Below are 18,532 nucleotides of genomic sequence, written 5' to 3'. Positions count from 1 at the left end.
GAATTTTTGGGGTCGTTTTTGGGGCATTATGGGTGAGTTTTGGGGGATTTTGGGGCTCTAAAAGTTCCAATTTTTAGAGGGGATTTTGGGGTTTTTTGGGGGGATTTGGGGTGGGAATTTTGGGGTGAATTTTTAGGGATTTTGGGGCTCTGAAAATCCCAATTTTTGAGGGAATTTTGGGGTAAATTTTGGGGGATTTAGGGGCTTTAAAAATCCAAATTTTTAGTGGGAATTTTGGAGTAAATTTTTGGAATTTTGGGTGGAAATTTTGGGGTGAATTTTGGGGATTTTGGGGCTGTAAAAATTCCAATTTTTGGGTGAATTTTTGGGACTTTTGGGGCTCTAAAATTCCCAATTTTTGGGGGGAATTTTGGGGTAAATTTGAGGGATTTTGAGGCTTAAAAAATTTCAGTTTTCAGTGGAAATTTTGGGGTCATTTTTAGGGATTTTGGGTGGAAATTTTGGGGTGAATTTAGGGGATTTTTGGGCTTTAAAAATCTCAATTTTTGGTGGAGAAATTTTGGAGTAAATTTTTGGGATTTTGGGTGGAAATTTTGGGGTGAATTTAGGGGATTTTGGGGCTTTAAAAATTCCAAATTTTTGGTGACTTTAGGCGATTTGGGGGCTTTAAAAATTCCAATTTTTTGTGGGAATTTTGGGGTTTTTTGAGGGATTTTAGGTGGGAATTTTGGGGTGAATTTGGGGGATTTTGGGGCTTTAAAAATCTCAGTTTTGGGGGGTGAATTTTTGGGATTTTGGGGCTTTAAAAATTCCCACTTTAAGCAGGAAATTTTGGAGTGAATTCTGGGGATTTTTGGGCTCTAAAAATTTTAATTTTAATGGGAATTTTGGGGGATTTTGGGTGGGAATTTTGGGGTGAATTTGGGGGATTTGGGGGCTTAAAAACATCTCAGTTTTCAGTCGGGATTTTGGGGTCATGTTCTGGGATTTTGGGGCTCTGAAATCCCGATTTTTAGTGGGAATCTTTGGGGTCATTTTTGGGGCATTTTGGGTGAATTTTGGGGGATTTTGGGGCTCTAAAAGTTCCTATTTTTAGTGGGAATTTTGGGGTGATTTTTGGCATTTTGGGGGGAAATTTTGGGGTGAATTTTTAGGGATTTTGGGGCTCTAAAAATTTTGTCCTGGGTTGAAGTATATTCTATCACCATCTTCATGAACTGTTGAAACCAGGTGAGGCAGTGCTCCCTGCCTCCTCCACTCTGGCTTATCTTCTGTTAATGGGCCATCAGCACCTTTGCTGCACAGCTCACAGATAACCCCCTCCTGGACTACCTCCTGTTAATGGGCCCATCAGGCCTTATCACATGACTCACCATCCCATTGTGAGATGCTCCGCCCAGAGGGAGGAACCAAGCATTCCAGCCTGGATATAAGCTGAGACTCTGAACACCAGAGGGGCGCTTACCCACTGGATTCCCAGAGGACCTGAGCTACCAGACCTTTCTACAGGATCACTGCTTCGGGAAGACCACCTCATCTGGACTGCTTCCATCACTCCGCTCAGGTTGTATTCTGACTCTGTCAGTGGTCTTTTGTATTATTGCATCTATTTTAGTTTACTTTCTTTCCTTTTTTTTTTCCTATTAAATTGTATCTCTGACTTGGAGCCTCTCATTTGTTTTGCTTCCAAACCACTACACATGGAAAAGAAAAAGCCCATTTTAGTTATTAATACAGTTGTTCACGTTCCATCACAATCAGAAGACAGCATAATTAACTATTAGCATATTATTTGAGAATCAAAGCTTCCAGCCAGAAAAACTGTCTGTCAAGAGATGTCAGTAAGCAGAGGCAGCCATAGTACGGAGACCACACAGTTCCTCGTGCCCACACGTTCCCAGTGCACGATGCAAGTAATCATCAAAAGCACAACTGAGACAGAATACAGTAATAGAAAGTTAACGACTTACACCATTTGCACCATAAGAATGCAGTAAGAGGAGGGAGCTCAGGCAAATAGAGTTACAAAGTAGGTTGAAAAGCAGCTCGTCTTACTAATCAGAACAGCATTGAGCGGTACGATGTGCAGAATTCAGAGACAACGTAAGAAAAATATTATCTAGCAAATAATATATGCCTGTGGTTAAAGATTGAAATTATGACACCCATTCCTGGTTTTGCCAGCTCTCCTGTGAAATTGTGAGGAGGCTCCACTTCTCCATCATTAAAATGGGGATCACAGGAAATTCTTGTTACTTGTAATGCTAAAGTTTACTTAAACTTTCAAATTCTACGTATAGGATACTGCAGAAGGAGTGTTTTCAGTTTTATTTAAGTCTTGAATTTTAAGCACAGTGGAAATGAATGAAAACACAGTTAAGTTAAACTCTGGTGCTTATTTGTCCCTGGACCTTTTGGATAAAAGTCCCTCTGGACTAAAAATCTGAGGAAAACTAGTAACAGCAGGGAAAGTCAATTGCATTCATAAGTAGAAATGAAAGCTATGTAAGGTGAAGAAACTCGTGTGGCATGCGTCAATGGAACTAGTCCTAGTTATTAGTTACTAGTCGCGGCGAGCAGGCGCTTTCTCGCTTCCCAGGCTAGGAGACGCACTTTCCGTGCCGCAGAAGCTTCTCTGCTTGTGGAGAGCTCAGAAACGGCACCTAGCGCTGTTCTCAGCCTGCCTGCAGCGTTGAACCACTGACTGCACTTGGCGCAGAGAACAGGCGCTTTCTCGCTTCCCAGGCTAGGAGACGCACTTTCCGTGCTGCAGAAGCTTCTCTGTTTGTGGAGAGAACCAGTCCACCAGGCCATTGCTATTCCAATTTAAACATTCAGTTCCACTCTCTGCCGTGCTCCAGATACCCCTATATGTTACTCCAGTGTCTTTGTAGCATTTAACTTCAGTATCTGAAAACAAGGTAAGATGTGAAAATCTAAGGACAGCATACCAATTCTTTTCCCTGACAGTTTCCCCAGTCTCTGCTCTGTTTAAACTTGGCTCTCAAATGTCTTGTCTAGTAAGTCAGTGAAAATGCCCTGTCAGGCAGTCTGTAAGTGTATATGAAGGTCTTCAGTTACAAAATTTAGAGTTTTATTAAGAGGCACCTAGAACAACCAAGATGTGCTTAAAAGTTCTTTGTAGTATTAGCTTTAGAATAAAAAAAGACAACTTACTAGAGAGCCTAGCCTACAGCAGGAGCTTCTGGGTATCTCATCCTTGTGTACTGCACAGCTAACCCCAATAGCTGTGTTCACAGCAGTTGATGTGGTATACTCACCTATTTCACACCGCTTCCCTGAGAAACCTTGGTGGCACTGGCAGATGAAGAGCTGTGGGGAATAATATGCCTGTGAACACTGGCCCCCATTGTGGCATTTATTTCTGGTGCAGGCTGTGGAATAAGCCAAAGCCAGGAAATACTGTTAGATTTCACAGAAGCAAGAAGCTGGAAATGTAGACACACCTTTCATTTTCCTGTCAGTCTCTTTTAGCCTGTTCTGTTTTTCCCTACCCACCTGTTATTGCCATGTGCTTACAGCCTTTTTGTGTAGTGCTTCAATTTTTTTCTCTGTTTCATTCTCTTCACATATTCTGTCAGACTTTCTCAGCTCCATGCCCACTCCCACTTAGTCCCGCCCATGACGGTGTATACTGGTATTTTCTTTTCCATCCTCTTCTATTCCCAGATGAATTTTCTGTGCAGTAACTCTGGCCCTGACAGTGGATGATTAGATGGACAAGCTCTCACCATTTCCTTTTTCTTTGTCATACTTACCTCTGACAGGCACAGTGTGGCAGTGACTCCGACCACTGTCACACCTGCAGTATTCGATTCTGCTCCCTGAAAGCCTCAGCCAGGTCCCCCTGTATTGGTAAATTTCTGCAGATGAATTATCTGTGCAAATGGCTGTAATCGGAGAAAGGAAATCCTCTTTTAGTTCAGGGAAAAGACCTGGCTGAGCAAAAGGACTCCCTTCTATTTCCAGGAGAAAAGCATCTGTGATGGGAGCATCTGTCTAATGGGTTGCCCTTTTTCCTTCTCCGACCACAACGGTCCCATCTCTCTCGCTGCTGTGCTGCCAAATGTACTGTTCCACTATTGACTCGTCTCTCTTTCTTTCAAGAAGAGCAGAGGGAGGGGAAAACTTTGTTGTGGATGGTATTAATGCGCTGGTATTTTGCCTTCTGAATCTCTCATCCACATAACCATGACCAAAAGCTCTCAGGCTCTGTTTCCTCAGCATGATTTGCTTTCCCCTCCCATGTTCATAATGCTCCAGTTAACATGGTTTTAGTTAGCCTGGCTTACCTCTAGATCTGGCTCCTCGTTTGAAACGCATGTGTAAGCCCTGCAAGCAAAGAAGGTTAATTCTGTGAGTAACTGCTCTCTTAAAAAAGATTAGAGAACAAGTACCTTCAAAGAGTCAGTCCTTTTCTTAAGGGCATGTAAATCAGGAGCTCTGAGGAATTGTCTGCCCTCTTGTCAGACAGTACAGTGAAAAGTGACTCTAGTACCTCAGGATGGGTTCCTAAGAATTGTAAATCATTTTGTTCCACAGATTACCGGGTGATTGCTTGTCATCTGAGTGAGGTGAATTTGGGATATGCTGTACTCACATTGTGTGTGAAGTCATTATGTGTTCTTGGGGCGTTGCAAATGCTAACTGAAGCTTGCCAGCTTTCTGCTATTTGAAGGAGGTTCAAGCAAATAATTTCCAAGGTAGGTACAGTCAACAAGCAGTTACTTTTGCTCACTGACATGCAGTTTCCCCATGAGACTTTGTAGCTTGATTATCTTTAAGAGATATGTCTCTTGCAGCCAGTTAAATGAAATATTTTGGATAAAGTTTAATGGAGGAAACCAATTTAGAAAGCTTCTTTGATTAGGCCACAAGAGAAAGAAGATAAGAAGGAGGAAAGGTGGGATAGCAATTTTTTGAGAAAGGGAGTAAACGTTCTGGAATTGTGTAGCATTTACTCAAGCTGTGTGTGGTGTGAGGCTTAAAGTGAGGGGACAAGGGAACCACTGACGTGCAGTTTTAAGTGAGAATAGTGATGAAGATGATGACCATAGAAAACGGAAGGCTGGTTACAATGGAATTCTTATTAACAGTGAAAGGTGACAGTGAACAGATACACCAAGAATACCCGGAGAAGACTTGTTTACTTGCAAGTCTTGAAATGAAAACGAGCCAGGATAACACATAACACATCCACAATGATAGACCACTTTGTAACATTTTTCTTCCTCTGATTTGTAGTGAGCTAAGCAGATTCTCATTCTGTCTGATGCAGACAGCTGCAGCCAATGGCAAAGAAATGCTGCTGAAAATACAGGAAGATGGCAAGAGAATTATTTGATGAATTAGCCTCTTACCTGGCACTGGGCAGTCATGATTGCTCCTACCAGCACAAGGAGACATGGGAGCTTGCCTTCCATTCGGAGTGTTTTTCACATCAGCTCTAAATATCAAATTATCTGTAGAGACAAAAAATAGGATGCTGAACAAAGGAAGTTTACAGTGTGAATGCAGTTCAAGGTGTAACTTTAAATGAAAGTTTTAAATGATGAGAATTCTTTTTATACATTTTTTCAACCCATCACTTCTCAGCTGTCTGGTCTAACTGTCCTGGTCTTCCTAGGGAAACTGCCAGGCTGGATCCAGATGTGCTTTTACTTGATAAACTTAGAAACTTGTAAGCTAAAGCACACTCATTTACATCTGGAGGAAACTGAGAGAGTGCTTCCTGGGGAATAATACAGAAGTAAATTCCAAGTACTTTTTCCCTAAATTGTAGGATGCCAAGAGTAGTACCATGTGCACTATTAGAGAGATGGGCTTATCTGATGATGCAGTGTAATGGTGATTTAAATGTGTTAATTGAGATTCTGATTACTGACACCTACTTAAGAGATCTCTTGCAGAGGGTCTGCTGAAGGGTCAGTTTGTGTTAACAGTGGTTTAAGAGGATCTGCATTTCTTGTAGACTGCTACTTTGGGTGAGAGTGAAGATTCTCTCTTGTGTAGAGAATGTGTAGGCAAAATGACTTTGCTTGATGATAGGTGAGGACTTATTTTCAATATTTCTACCGATCCTTCCCAACTAAGCCTTTAGTTTTTACTAGTATCATACGCTTTTGCTAAAAAGGCAGAGTTGTGGCAATGGTCTGGCAGGCTAGCTTTTTTCTGATAGTCTCATTTATTTGTTGCAGCATATTTCTCTATGTCACTTCTATGCAGTCACAAGTATACATTATTCCCTCTAATCTCTTCAGCAGCTTTACACTTCAAAGCCCTCTTCAATCCACCAAGAAGAGTTTCTGCTTTCTCCAAATCGATTTACATAGTCTGACTCGTCTATCAGTACTCTTGGGAGAGAACCTTCATTGATCCCTAGTGGAAGATTGTAAGGTGTCATGTAGATGTGGTGGACCCTGCCTGCTTTGAACAAGTCCTGCACCACAAGTCCATTTTCTCTCTTCCTTTTAAAATATAATACCTCCTATACAAACCAAGAGCTGGAAGCAAGATAAAGTAGCAGGCACAAGATGCAGGCAAGAAGATAGATTTTAATTTCCAGTCTCTAGGATTGCCCTGAAGTTCCAAATACTTGAAGTAATATTCAGGCACCGTTGCCCACACTGTCACCTTTTTATCATCTATGTTATATGCAGAAAGCTAACTCAATTATTTGAAAAAACTACTACTTCCGGAAATCATGAGCTCAGACTCTGTTTATATAAAGCCAAAGAAGGCAGCTGGATAACAGCTGGTGAAACTAGAGTATGATAGATGAGTCATAAATTTGGATTCAGGGCTAATATGGAGAGAGACTCTGGGTTTTTAGTAGTTTTGTCATTGGGGCTTGTTTGTTTGTCTGTTTGTTTGTTTTAAAATTTGTTCAAAGCAAAAGGTATAAATAGTCCAGTTTCTGAAGCAGAACCAGAAGAACAGCAGGATAATTTAGGATGTGACTTCTCATTATTAGGCTGCAAAAAGAAGGGACTTAAGTTGCAAGTCAGACTGAAAAGATTCACAAGAACATCTTCCGAGAACCTTAATTACTCCATGCTTTATCTTTAGGTCACATCTTGACAATAAAATCCTTAAAATTCGGAGCATCTCTCAGTGACTTGTATTGGTCCATAGATTTCACAGTACACTTTTTATATACTTTCAAGTCATCTTTCACCTCTTACGAAACACTGTATAGTGAGCCTTTTTAAAAAAAAGTGGTACAAGCGATTCCCAAATAGACATTAACTTCAGTTGCATCTGAACTAAATCAGCAGCGTTCCCAAAGTCGAAGTGAATGATCTGAACTGCTGTCCAGTCGGTTGGTTTCTGCTGTAACCCTGTGTTATAGTATCCTTACTCCCCGCAGCTGTGGCTCATTATTACAGCTAGGCAGGCTTGTGTTCTGAATCCCACAGTGGCACTGTTTTAACTTGCTAATTGTTGGTATCACTGGTGATCTTTGTTGTTATCTGTAGAGAAGGCTTGAAGTTCTTAAAACTGTTAGAAACAAGATTCCGGTAGCTAAGACACTTTCAAAGAAAGCTTTGTTCAGTGAAACTACTTAGCTCTGAGTTGAGCTGCCTGGTTAGAATTTCTTCCTGGGAAGCTCGGTAAAGAACTGTTGAGATCTTATTTCTGAGGTATCTGCTAAGATGCCCCCAAAACAAGGCAACACCAGTGATTTTTTTTTTTTTTTCCCCCTGGCCTAACTGATATCTTGGAAGAAATCTTAGCTACCTGAAACCAGCAGGAAACTGCAGACCATTTTCAGGGGGTAGTTGAATGTCTTTTTATTTTTTCTTTGCCTGGAGTCGCCGCTTTGCCTGACTTAACGTCTGTGCTGCCGCAGTCCCTTGGGGTGTTGGATTAACATTTTCGGCTGCAGCAGTCTCATTGCAGTTTGGGTCTTTTCTGGACGGTAGCAACAGACTCCCTTGCACTCCTGTGCAGGGCTCGTTGCTGTACCTTCTAGACAGATCTGTAATGCATACATGTTGAAGAAACACGCTGTCTTCCGTATGAAGTGCCAGGAGTTAAAATGAGTCCGTGAGAGATGGAAACCTTTAGAATTCACTAACTCAATTTCTCAAAGCATTTGTGACCATGTTGGGCTTTGCGTGGTGACCACGAGCACATGAAAGTGTATAGCAGTTTCAGAACATCATGTATACTTGCCTAATTTTTGTTCTACAGACTGAACCATCCCAATGTGGTGGCTGCCCGCGATGTCCCTGAAGAGATGCAGAAGCTCGCACCAAATGACTTGCCATTGTTGGCCATGGAGTACTGCCAAGGTGGAGACCTCCGCAAGGTGGGGTCCCTAGGATGGTAACCCAGGAATGGATCACCTTCTGATCTGATCCTAGGTTTTCTACTGAAGTTTTCCCTTCAAACCTTTGCTTTCATACCCTGATGTTTCCTATTTCTAGTCATGGCATCAACAAGTGTTGGTGGCTTGGTCCTTGGTATTATGTTCAGCTTTTGAAGACTTAAGTGCTTTGTATTTTTTTAGGTGCAAGTGACACTGTGAGGAGTTTGCACACAGAGAATGAGGGCAAGTGTAGGGGACGTGCAACAGTATTTGAGTATGGCCAAGACCATTGTAGGGTAGGTGCATCTGTAAGGCTGTACCCTTCCTGAAAGTGATGAACTCTTGTCTGTCACAGGAAGAGATAACACATGGTAGTTCTAATCCTAAGGCTTTTCTGACCTTTGCTATAATCTGCCCATAGCTGAAACACAGACCTTAGGCCTCAGATTGGAGTTGATAGTGTCAGGCAAAGAGGGATGGAACAAATAGAAGGATGAAAACGGGATGACAGTGACTTCTTTCATCTTCTTTCCCATGCAATTAAACCAAGGCACAAAGCTGTAATTGCTGCTACCGCAGGTCGCAGTCCATAGAGTTTTGTGCTTCTGGAGAATTTAATTGCTCTTGCTGAAACTTCTTGCATCCCTGAGAATTTGTGGAACTCTGGAGTTCACTCGGGATAGAGAAGGGAAAGACTCCATTCTGTGTTCCTTACTTGCAGTACCTGAACCAGCTGGAGAATTGCTGTGGCTTGTGGGAAGAAGCTATTCTTATCTTGTTATCTGACATTGGTAAGTGGTGGCAGTACCTTCAGTTGTCTGAACTATGGAAACCCTTTTAGTCCTGAGTCCACTCTCCAAATATACAGTAGTGACCTTAGTGACTCCATTTCAGATTGACCTTTTATGATCTTGATCATCTCCCAAAAGTGTTGGGAGTCTGCGGAGGTTCTTGCCTGCTGGAAGCTAGCCAGCATTACTACAGTTTACAGGAAGGATGTGAGGGAACATCCAGAGAGAGAACTCAATTTGTGTTCAGAGTTCTATGGTGCTGACTTTACCCCTTACACTCAGCGTTTCATTGTATGTTTGATTGTACAAGGTCTGATGTGAAAGCCATGCTTATTACTAGATAGAATAGATGAATCCTTACTGAGCTCATGCTAGGTACTGTTACTTAGCTCTAACAACTGGCTTTTTCTGTCTCAGCTTCTGCTCTCAGATACCTTCATGAGAACAGGGTCATCCAGAGACTTGAAGCCAGAGAACATTGTGCTGCAGCAAGGAGAGCAAAGGGTAAGCAGGAAGCCGTCATCTCTACCTGCACAGACAAGTAAACTTACAAGGAACCTGCATGTGCTTCATGCAGTTACATGGTCCCTCTGCAAGAGCACTCAGCCCAGGATAACACCTGTCTCAGGTCACTGTCACATAGTATTCTGTGTGCAGCTGAGGTGAGACATTGTATTAGACGTCTGTTAACACCTGACATTTTGACTTTCAACTATTAAGGAAAGAAGCAGACTGTACTGATTGACCAAAGATCGGAAGGAGCTAGAGGCGTAACTGCTAAGTGTGCTACAACACCTTCAAATTCATTGTGGTTTTAGAAATCTACAGTGGCCTCCCATTTCTGCTTCTATCTCTTCACTGGCACCTTTCCTGCATAGCTTTGAAGAGCCAGACCTTTTCTTTCTGCTGTATGATGTGCTTTTAACAGGACTTCAGTCTGGCATTCTTATTCTCTGTTGTGTGTTTCAGTTAATACACAGAATCATTGACCTTGGTTATGCTAAGGAGTTGGATCAGGGGAGCCTGTGCACATCCTTTGTTGGGACTCTGCAGTACTTGGTAAGAAAGGAATTCAGCTAGAAGAGCAGCTACTGCTTTCTAGTGGGATAGAATTAACTGTTACCAAGCTTTGGGCTGGGATTAGGTACTTGCACGGTATGGGGTGTGTTTGTGGTGCTGAAGCTAGCAAAGGTGACTGCTTTTTTGCTGACGCTGGGTTTTGCTGAGACTGGATTTTGTGCTGCCTGCATCTGTTATAAATAAGCAGGAGTGCCAGTAACCTATGCTACTCACTCCAGGAGGGTCTTAAAGCCCGTGAGAGGCAGCGTTCAGTAATGTCTTTAATTATTTGTACAAATGTTAATGAGATGTTAAGGGATAGAGAAAGCTGAGGGCTTTCTGGCCAAAGCCATCTGGCTTTGTCTCATGCGTGTAAACTGTATCAGGCTCCAGAGCTACTGGAACAGCAGAAGTATAGGGTGACAGTGGATTCCTGGAGCTTTGGCACGCTTGCCTTTGAGTGCATTACAGGCTTCCGACCATTCCTACCCAATTGGCAGCCAGTGCAATGGTGAGTGAACAGTGGCTGGGTGATAAGTGGGCATGATGTGACTTTCCTGTTTACAGGAAGCAGAAGTGTGGTCCCTTGATTCTGAGGATAATATCCCTATGTTTCTTGCCCTTTTGGAAAGTGACCCCTTTCACAGGGGCTGGACTCACCTGAGCAAGTTCAGCATTCCTGAGACTTGCTCTATGGGATAAGGGCTGACTCCCGCAGGGCAGGTAACAGAAACCAAAGTGGCATCTGTATTATATGTCAAGAGTAGCTTTCAAGAGCCTACTAGCATGCAGGCTGGGAAAGGCGGGCAATTTTTTCACCATTGTACTCGCTTACATTAGGCATACAAAAGTGCGTCAGAAAAGTGAGCTGGATATTGTTGTTTCAGAAGACTTATCTGGAGAAGTCAAGTTTTCTAGCAGTTTGCCCTGCCCCAACAATCTAAACAGGTGAGTACTAGAAATTGCTGTGCTGAGATAAACTGATTCTTCTGCAAAAGGACCAAGTTTGTGTTGTATGCCTTACTGTGTTAATCTGTGAATACATTGAGTGCGTGACACAGGCAGTACTACTGTCGCTTGTCAGACTTGTGTAGTCTTGGTTTCTGCCTTCTAAACACTGCGTTTGTGATGGGGAGAGGTGGAGTGCTGGAGGGAGAAGGAGGGGGGCAGTTTTGTCAGTCCTCCCACACAGAACAGGCCGTATCGTTACTGCAAATGCACTTTTTCCCTTTTCTGATCTCCTGGTTTTTGTTGCTCAGTGTTTTGTCTGGGAGGCTGGAGTAATGGCCGCAACTCATGTTAATGTGGCACCCACGTCAGAGAGGTACAGATCCTACCTATGGACCCAATGGGTGTTTCAAAGCATTGGATGACATTTTGAACTTGAAGGTAAGCAATATGTCTGTATTACCCTAAAAAGTTTTCCAGAGAGCAGTATCCTGAGCCTCTGAATCCTAGACTTAGGAGGAAGAGTGAGGCAGAAACTCATAGAACTGTCTCCTGACTGTTAGTGACAGGTGCTTTCCTCTTGCGTCTTTGAGGACAAATACTCCCTGAGCTTGTTGGGAGTAGTGAAGAGCTTCTGTGCATGCTTGGTTCCATATTCTGAGAGAGGATTCTACAGGTATTTAACTGCCATGTGGCCTCTCTTCCACTTGATGGAGGACAAGAACTTTGCCATAATGTTAGGAAGTAGCTGTAAAGTGACTTCTTGATTCTGCCAAGTGCTTTGAACAGTTTCTTGGTGGTCATTTTTTCGGTCCCTCAATCTCTGCTCTAAGATGACCAATGTATCTTCAGCCTTTCTCATGCCATGCTACTCTTCTGGTAGTTGCTTCACGCTTTGAACATGGTTACGGGAACTGTGCACACCTACCCTGTGACAGAGGAAGAGACTCTGCAGAGTGTGAAGGCCAGGATTCAGTCAGATACAGGAATTCCAGAACAGGACCAGGAACTAGTGCAGGAAGCAGGACTTGAATTGTTTTCTCAGAAGTTGGTCACTAAACATACAGCTGATGGCAAGGTGAGTCTCGGTATTCCCTTTCTTAAGTTTGAGTGAATCAGAAGTCACTGCACTTGCTTTGGGATCACAGCACTCCCTGCTGTTGTGGCATGCTTTTGTCATGGTAACCTCACAGACCTAACAGCCACTGTAGCGTAGGCAGCCTGTTGCCTTTGGTGCTCTGTGTTTGGTTGAGGAGGACTCTTCTGTTTGTGGTGTTGCCAAGGCTTGCTCTTCCCAAGAAAACCTGGTTGGGTCTTTTGTCTTCTGCAGGGGAATGATACTGCAGCAGCAGACACAGACCTTCTCTTCCTCTTTGATAACAAGAAAGTTTCCTGAGGCTCAGGTGGCCTTGCGTCCTCATCCAGAAAGTGTTGGCTGCATCCGTAAGGACTCCTCTGGCATGAATATGAAGGGCGGGGCGGGGTCAGTGTTGAGAGGGGCGTCTGTGTTTTGTGGTCTGTATCGTGCACAAAGAGTAGAGGGAGCTTTTGCGTATTGGGACTGAAGAAGCAGTAAAATGGACTGTCATTCATTCAGTTTATCAGAATAACTAAAAAAGGGAGGGGTTTGATTTTGACATGCTAGGGGAGCTGCACAGGGGTTATCCAGCTCTAGGCTTTGCAGGCAGTAACATGCCCCTCAAAGGAGCAATGTTTTGGTCTGTTTTGTGATAACACAGTATTCCTGCTTCCCGCTAATATGACCATTTCCCTTTCTCCCACCTCCTTTGTTTTCAGTTCAGGATCCAAAGAAGAATCTCCACTTTTTCCAGTTGCGGAAAGTGTGGAGTCAGATCTGGCAGACGATGCGGATGCTGAAAGAGGACTGTAATCGGCTTCAGCAGGGGCAGCGAGCAGCCATGTACGGTGGCCGTTTATCCACAATACTTATCTCTGTCTTTGTGCGCTGGTGGAAGGGAAGACAGAAATGGGACCCTGTTGGAATGGGGAAGCCCGTGATTGGAGCTGTATGCAATTCATGAAAAGTGGAGAGTTAGCCCTTTGGCACAACTGCATTTGTCCTCACCACTGTCTCAAGTATCTGTTTTGGATGTAAATGAAAGCCTGGTGGATTTCTACTTTCAGAGGCTAATAGGACCTTCTTGTCCTTGCAGGATGAATCTGTTGCGTTACAATAGTACCCTCTGGAAGATGAAGAATTCTATGGCCTCCCTTTCTCAGCAGCTGGAAGCAAAGCTGGACTTCTTTAAAACAAGCATCCAAATTGACCTGGAAAATTATGAAGAGCAGATTGAGTTTGGAGTTAGTGAGTATAGCATCTGGCAAACGGGTCTTTTCATGACTCTTCTCCTCACAAAAACACCTGCCTCCTTCTCTGTGAACCTGAGAAAGCCAGTCACTATTCTTTGATTCCTCTAGCTTCTGAGAAGCTGCTGTTTGCCTGGAAAGAGATGGAGCAAGCTGTGGAACTTTGTGGGCGGGTATGTTTCTAAATCTAACTGCTAATCATAAAGAGGTTTGTTTTTTGTTATCTCTCCCCTCCTCCCCCTTTAGCTTCATTGTCCCTGCCTTAAATAGAAGCCCCTTGTATCTGCCCTGATGTCAGATTTCACATTGCCTTGGTTTGTGTGGCACAATTTTTGTCCATTATTAGTACTACATGAAGCTCGTTCTGTTGTAAGGCTTAAGGGGAAACGGGAGATCTTGGCGAAGCCCCAGAAACATCTTGGAATTTCCTTGAATTGAAACGACTCGTTTGTCTTTGGCCAAGGCTGCTGTTTGCATCTTGTTGGTTTGTTTAGAAATAAGAATGAGAAAGGAAGAACCAGTGTGAGTGTGAGTGGTAGTGTCTCTAGGTATGAGACTGTTGTGTTGCTTATGTTCTACCCTGCTTTCAGGAAGATGATGTGGAGCAGGTAGTGAAGAGGATGATGGCCCTGCAGACAGACATCGTGGACCTGCAGAGAAGCCCGCTAGGTCGTAAACAAGGAGGAACACTGGAGGATTTGTGAGTTGAACTACCTTGAGCTTCAGATGCAGGAGTGTTTCTGGCTAAGCTTACTCACTAGAGGACAGTGAAAGGGCTGTTTCTTCCACCCAAATTGTGGGGGACTGGGAGCACTTTAACACTAAAGATGTTTTTTGACTCATCTGTCATTGTTCTGAAATGGCAGACAGGTATAGAAAAGATTTGAGTTCTCAAACTATTTGTTCCATGTTTTGGTTCTTTGGAAATCCTTTTCTATCCTGCTTTTTTCTTCTAGAGAAGAACAAGCCAGAGAGCTGTACCGAAGACTCAGAGAGAAGCCAAGAGGTAAAAGACGCTTTAGCTCAAGGTCAGCTTGCTTTGTGTGTAACTTTGGAGATGTAGTAAGGATCATTGAGAAAACCATCTGACTTCTAGGCGTGCCCAGACACTAGCAGCACATGGGCTCTCCTGGATTGCCTTTTCTCGAGAGGGAAGTCAGGGAGTCAGTTCCACACTAGGCCAGCCTTCCTTTCTTGGTGCTTTGTGAGCTGTTCTCAAAACTCCTCTGGAGCTCTTCTCAGAGCAGGCTGTTGCCACAAGCAACAACCAACCTTTCTGGGTAGAAAGGATGAAAGACACGACTGTTCCTTTGATCCAGTCCCAACTCTCCTTTTCAAGTTCTTTAAATTTTGAAGAAGGTGGCTAAAATTCAGTGTAATTCATCCCACTCAAACTTGCATATCCTGAACTTTGGCTGTTTCAGGATTAAAGCAGTAGCGGAAATGAGCCGCTAAGAATCTTCTCACTCTGTCCTATAAACCGACCTTTCTGTGTAATATTGGCTCTCATTCCAGATCAGAGGAGAGGCGGTGACAGCCAGGAAATAGTACGACTGCTTCTACAGGCAATCCAGACCTTTGAAAAAAAAGTTTGAGTTATTTATGCTCAGCTCAGGTGAGCTTTGTACATTTTATTCAGAGTTGAGAGAAGGTATTTTCTCTTCCAGCAAGAGAAGGTTTAAAACTCATTGCATATGGCTCTTGAGATCTTGCAGTGTTAACAGAAAATAATTAACTTCAGAACTGTTCTCCTACTGCAGTGGCCCATGTGTGATCTGATTCGTTTTTATTTTTTTAATAGTAAAACTGTAGTTTGCAAACAGAAGGCATTGGAATTGTTCCCCAGAGTGGAGAAAGTGATGAATCTGATGAGTGAAGATGAGGAAACAGTTGTTAGGCTTCAGGAGAAACGACAGAAAGAACTGTGGAACTTGCTGAAAATTGCTTGTGTAAGTAAAATAAGAACTCCCCTTTAACCTGAGAATATGGTTTGTAGCACAGGCTACTGAAACATTAGTAAATTGAGTGTATCCTATGGTTCTTTTCTTTCTTTTGAATCAGTATGAAAGCCAAGTTCCAGGTTGTCTCATATTCCCGGCTGCTGAAAACTAGTGGGAACAATTGCACTCTGAATATTCTGTGTTTTCTTCAGAGTAAAGTGCGTGGTCCTGTTACTGGCAGTCCAGAGAGCATGAACACATCCCGTCTTGGTAGCTCAGGTCAACTGCTGCTGCAAGTCCCTTCTGGAACATTCAATTTATCAGAATCTGTAAGAAAAAGGTGAGGCAAAGTCTGGAGTTCTTCGGCTGCTAATGCCACCACTACAAAGCTAGGCTTCCTGCTTTGTGAAATAATGGCCCACAGGGTTTTTCATATTTTACACTTTGTGTTCAGCTTGCATTGTCAGCAGCCTTAGTTTACTTGGTAGTTAAGACTTGCTGGGGCTTTCAGATCTTCCATATGAAAATTTGGTATCATGTATGGCTTCACTTCCCCCAGCCTCAGTAACAAAAGTGGTTTTTTGGTTTTCTTCCTTTAATCTGAGATGGTTGGGCTCACTTGGAAGTACACTGCCAGCAAGAACTGTTGAAGTATTGTCATGTAAGGTCACAGTAGCTGAGCTGTGTCATTGAGACTGCTGCATGCGTAGTTCCGGCTTGCTTAAATGAACTGGGTTACCACTTGGAATGAAAGACCTTGGTTTGTTTCTTTGCCTGTTGCCCCATCCTTAAGTTTATAGGCTTCTCAGCTTTTCCTCTAGCAACGGTGGTTCCACCTAATAAGAGCCCAATTCCGTCTTGAAATACATTTCCTTTCCCCCATTTAGTAAATCAGGGGCTGCCACCAACTTTTCAAGTTGCAGTATGAATTACAAGCCTATGACCTGACTAACTTCAGTGTTCTGCAGCGTATCTGCCAGAAGTATTTCTTAATGATAGAGGCAGCATCTCTTTAAACTGCCACAGAAATTAATAGTGTAATAATTGCCCCTTTCAGTGAGGAGCTGCTGCTGGAATCTCGGGAACTTTGTAGCCAACTAGAAAATGTGATGCATGACACAATGAAGGATCAAGAGCAGAGTTTCTTGGTAATGTATTCACTCTTCTGTAAATGGACTAAGGAAGTGCCTGGCTTCGAAGTTCTGAATGTGCAACTTTGCCACCACTAACACAGCTAAATGAAATCTGCATTTTACTCATGGCCAAGGGGGAGAGTAGGAGATGCACAGAGATAGGAAGCACCGGTTCCCTCATAATCTGCCGCCTGACTTACTCTGCTTGCCAAAACTGGGAGCCACATGCTGGGAACTTGCTGCGCTAAACAGTAAGGGATGGGGCAAAGCACTTGGCTGTTGTACAAAACTACTGCAAAACTGCACACAAATTTGGGATGAGCGGGTGTCAGGGATCCTTAATTTAACAATGCAGAATATTGAAGAGAGAGTAAAATACTGGAGAGTGCAAATAGGTTGTTTCCTTAACAGCAGTCACGTGGCTCATCATGAAATTGACCAACTTGTTCCCAGTAAATTTTTTATAACTCTTAGCACACTTTACCTTTATTTTAGAAAAAGCTCAACTGTAGCCTGGTGTTGAATTTCATTTATTCTTTCGGCTCTAGACTGGAGCTGGCTGCAGCTTCAGGTAGAAGAAACAAACAATCCAGAACAAACCCAGATGTAGAATCACTCTGGTTGCCTCTGAAGCCATGCTGCTTTGGGAAGCCAACTGTGAAAAGCTGCTGCCTCTGAGAAGGGAATATCAACTGCCTTCTACTGTCACCAGCTGCTTATGTGAATCATATGGCTTAGCTTTTAGTATCCACTTCTCAGACACTTTTTCACAAAGATACATTAGGGAATGCCTGTTCTAACTGCTTGGAGAATGTTCTTAATTGTGCCTTAAGACAGCAGATCTCTGTCCTGATACGTCTTCCCTTGGGCATCGCCTGTGGCTGTTTTGCTGCATTTTGGGCTTTCTAATGAACAATGGACAAGGTATACCCAGTCACTGGTAGATGTCACCTTCCTAATGAACTGTGAACTTAATTGCTTAACTTTGCTGATTTGCACTTTTTTTCTTTAAGTGTAATGGTTGTACTTACCTAATACTTGTTTCCTGTATGGGAACAAAATTATCTAAAACATGTAAACTTTTGGTTTGCTCTTGTTGATGCGCTCAATAACACTATAATGGAAAAAGCTGCTTTCACTGTGCAGGTCTCTAAAACGTGAGAGGTGTAAGAATGTTAGCCTAGAAACCAAAGAAGGAAATCTTCAGTGTGCAGGTATCGTGTAACAAAGCATTTGCAGATTATCTATTAACCATGCTTAAAGTTGCATGAAAAGATGAAAAAAAGACCAAAAACCCCAGCTGGATGGAACCTTGGTGAGAGTCAACACACACCAACCTTGTGTTCTGACTGTGACCAATTTATTTCATCCTGTTCTAACCCCAAATTTCCACTACAACACAGAGACCTCCTTTTATAAAAGGCTGTGAAGTATAGGACATGCAAAATGCAATACAATAATGGGGAGAGGTTGGATTTTCTTTTGGTTTTTTTGGAACAGATTTAAAATACAGGAAACTGAAATGTGGCACAAACATCACAACTTCCATGCATGCCTTCAAGTGTCTTCCTTTGTTGTGCTGGCACACTCTGGACTTCAGCAGTGGGTTAAAGTCATTCTTGGGCAGAGTAGAAAGTTCACACTTCTTCAAATTTCCGAGTAATATTAAGGCTGAAATGCACCGGGTACACTTTTCCTTCATCTTCCAGAGCACCACCAGTTGTTTTACTTAAAGCTGTGTTAGGCTTCCAGCTCAAATCCCAGCTCAATTTTGTGACCTCCAGCACTGAAATTCTTGCCATCAATCAAGCCTGAGAGGGTCAGCTTTACACCTACAAAAGCAAGTCACGAGAACCATCATGCACTGACATCCCAGTACAGTGCTCTTCCTCAGGTCCTTGACCTCACTAATGTGGCTTAGTTGCCACAGGAACTTGCATACACAGACATCCTTTAGTTCTCTGAGTCTGCGTAGACTTCTAGCTCCTTTGTTCATCTAGTCTGTTCTTAAGATGACAGTGAATTAAACCATAGTGT

The 18,532-nt window shown here is 43.0% G+C and overlaps 1 long non-coding RNA gene and 1 pseudogene across 1 annotated transcript in view; both read left to right on the top strand.

Moving 5' to 3' along the window:
• The window catches only part of LOC136303965 (uncharacterized), a 382,317-nt gene that overhangs the window by 6,147 nt on the left and 357,638 nt on the right, over positions 1 to 18,532 (top strand). The window lies entirely within an intron of this gene.
• Positions 6,011 to 18,041, top strand: LOC136303956 (inhibitor of nuclear factor kappa-B kinase subunit beta-like; annotated as a pseudogene).

This window comes from Chamaea fasciata, unplaced genomic scaffold (assembly GCF_029207755.1).
Source record: "Chamaea fasciata isolate MVZ Bird 193981 ecotype frontalis unplaced genomic scaffold, bChaFas1.0.hap1 SCAF_45, whole genome shotgun sequence".
NCBI classification, from domain to species: Eukaryota; Metazoa; Chordata; class Aves; order Passeriformes; family Sylviidae; genus Chamaea; species Chamaea fasciata.
This window is presented reverse-complemented; position numbering and strand designations above follow the sequence as displayed.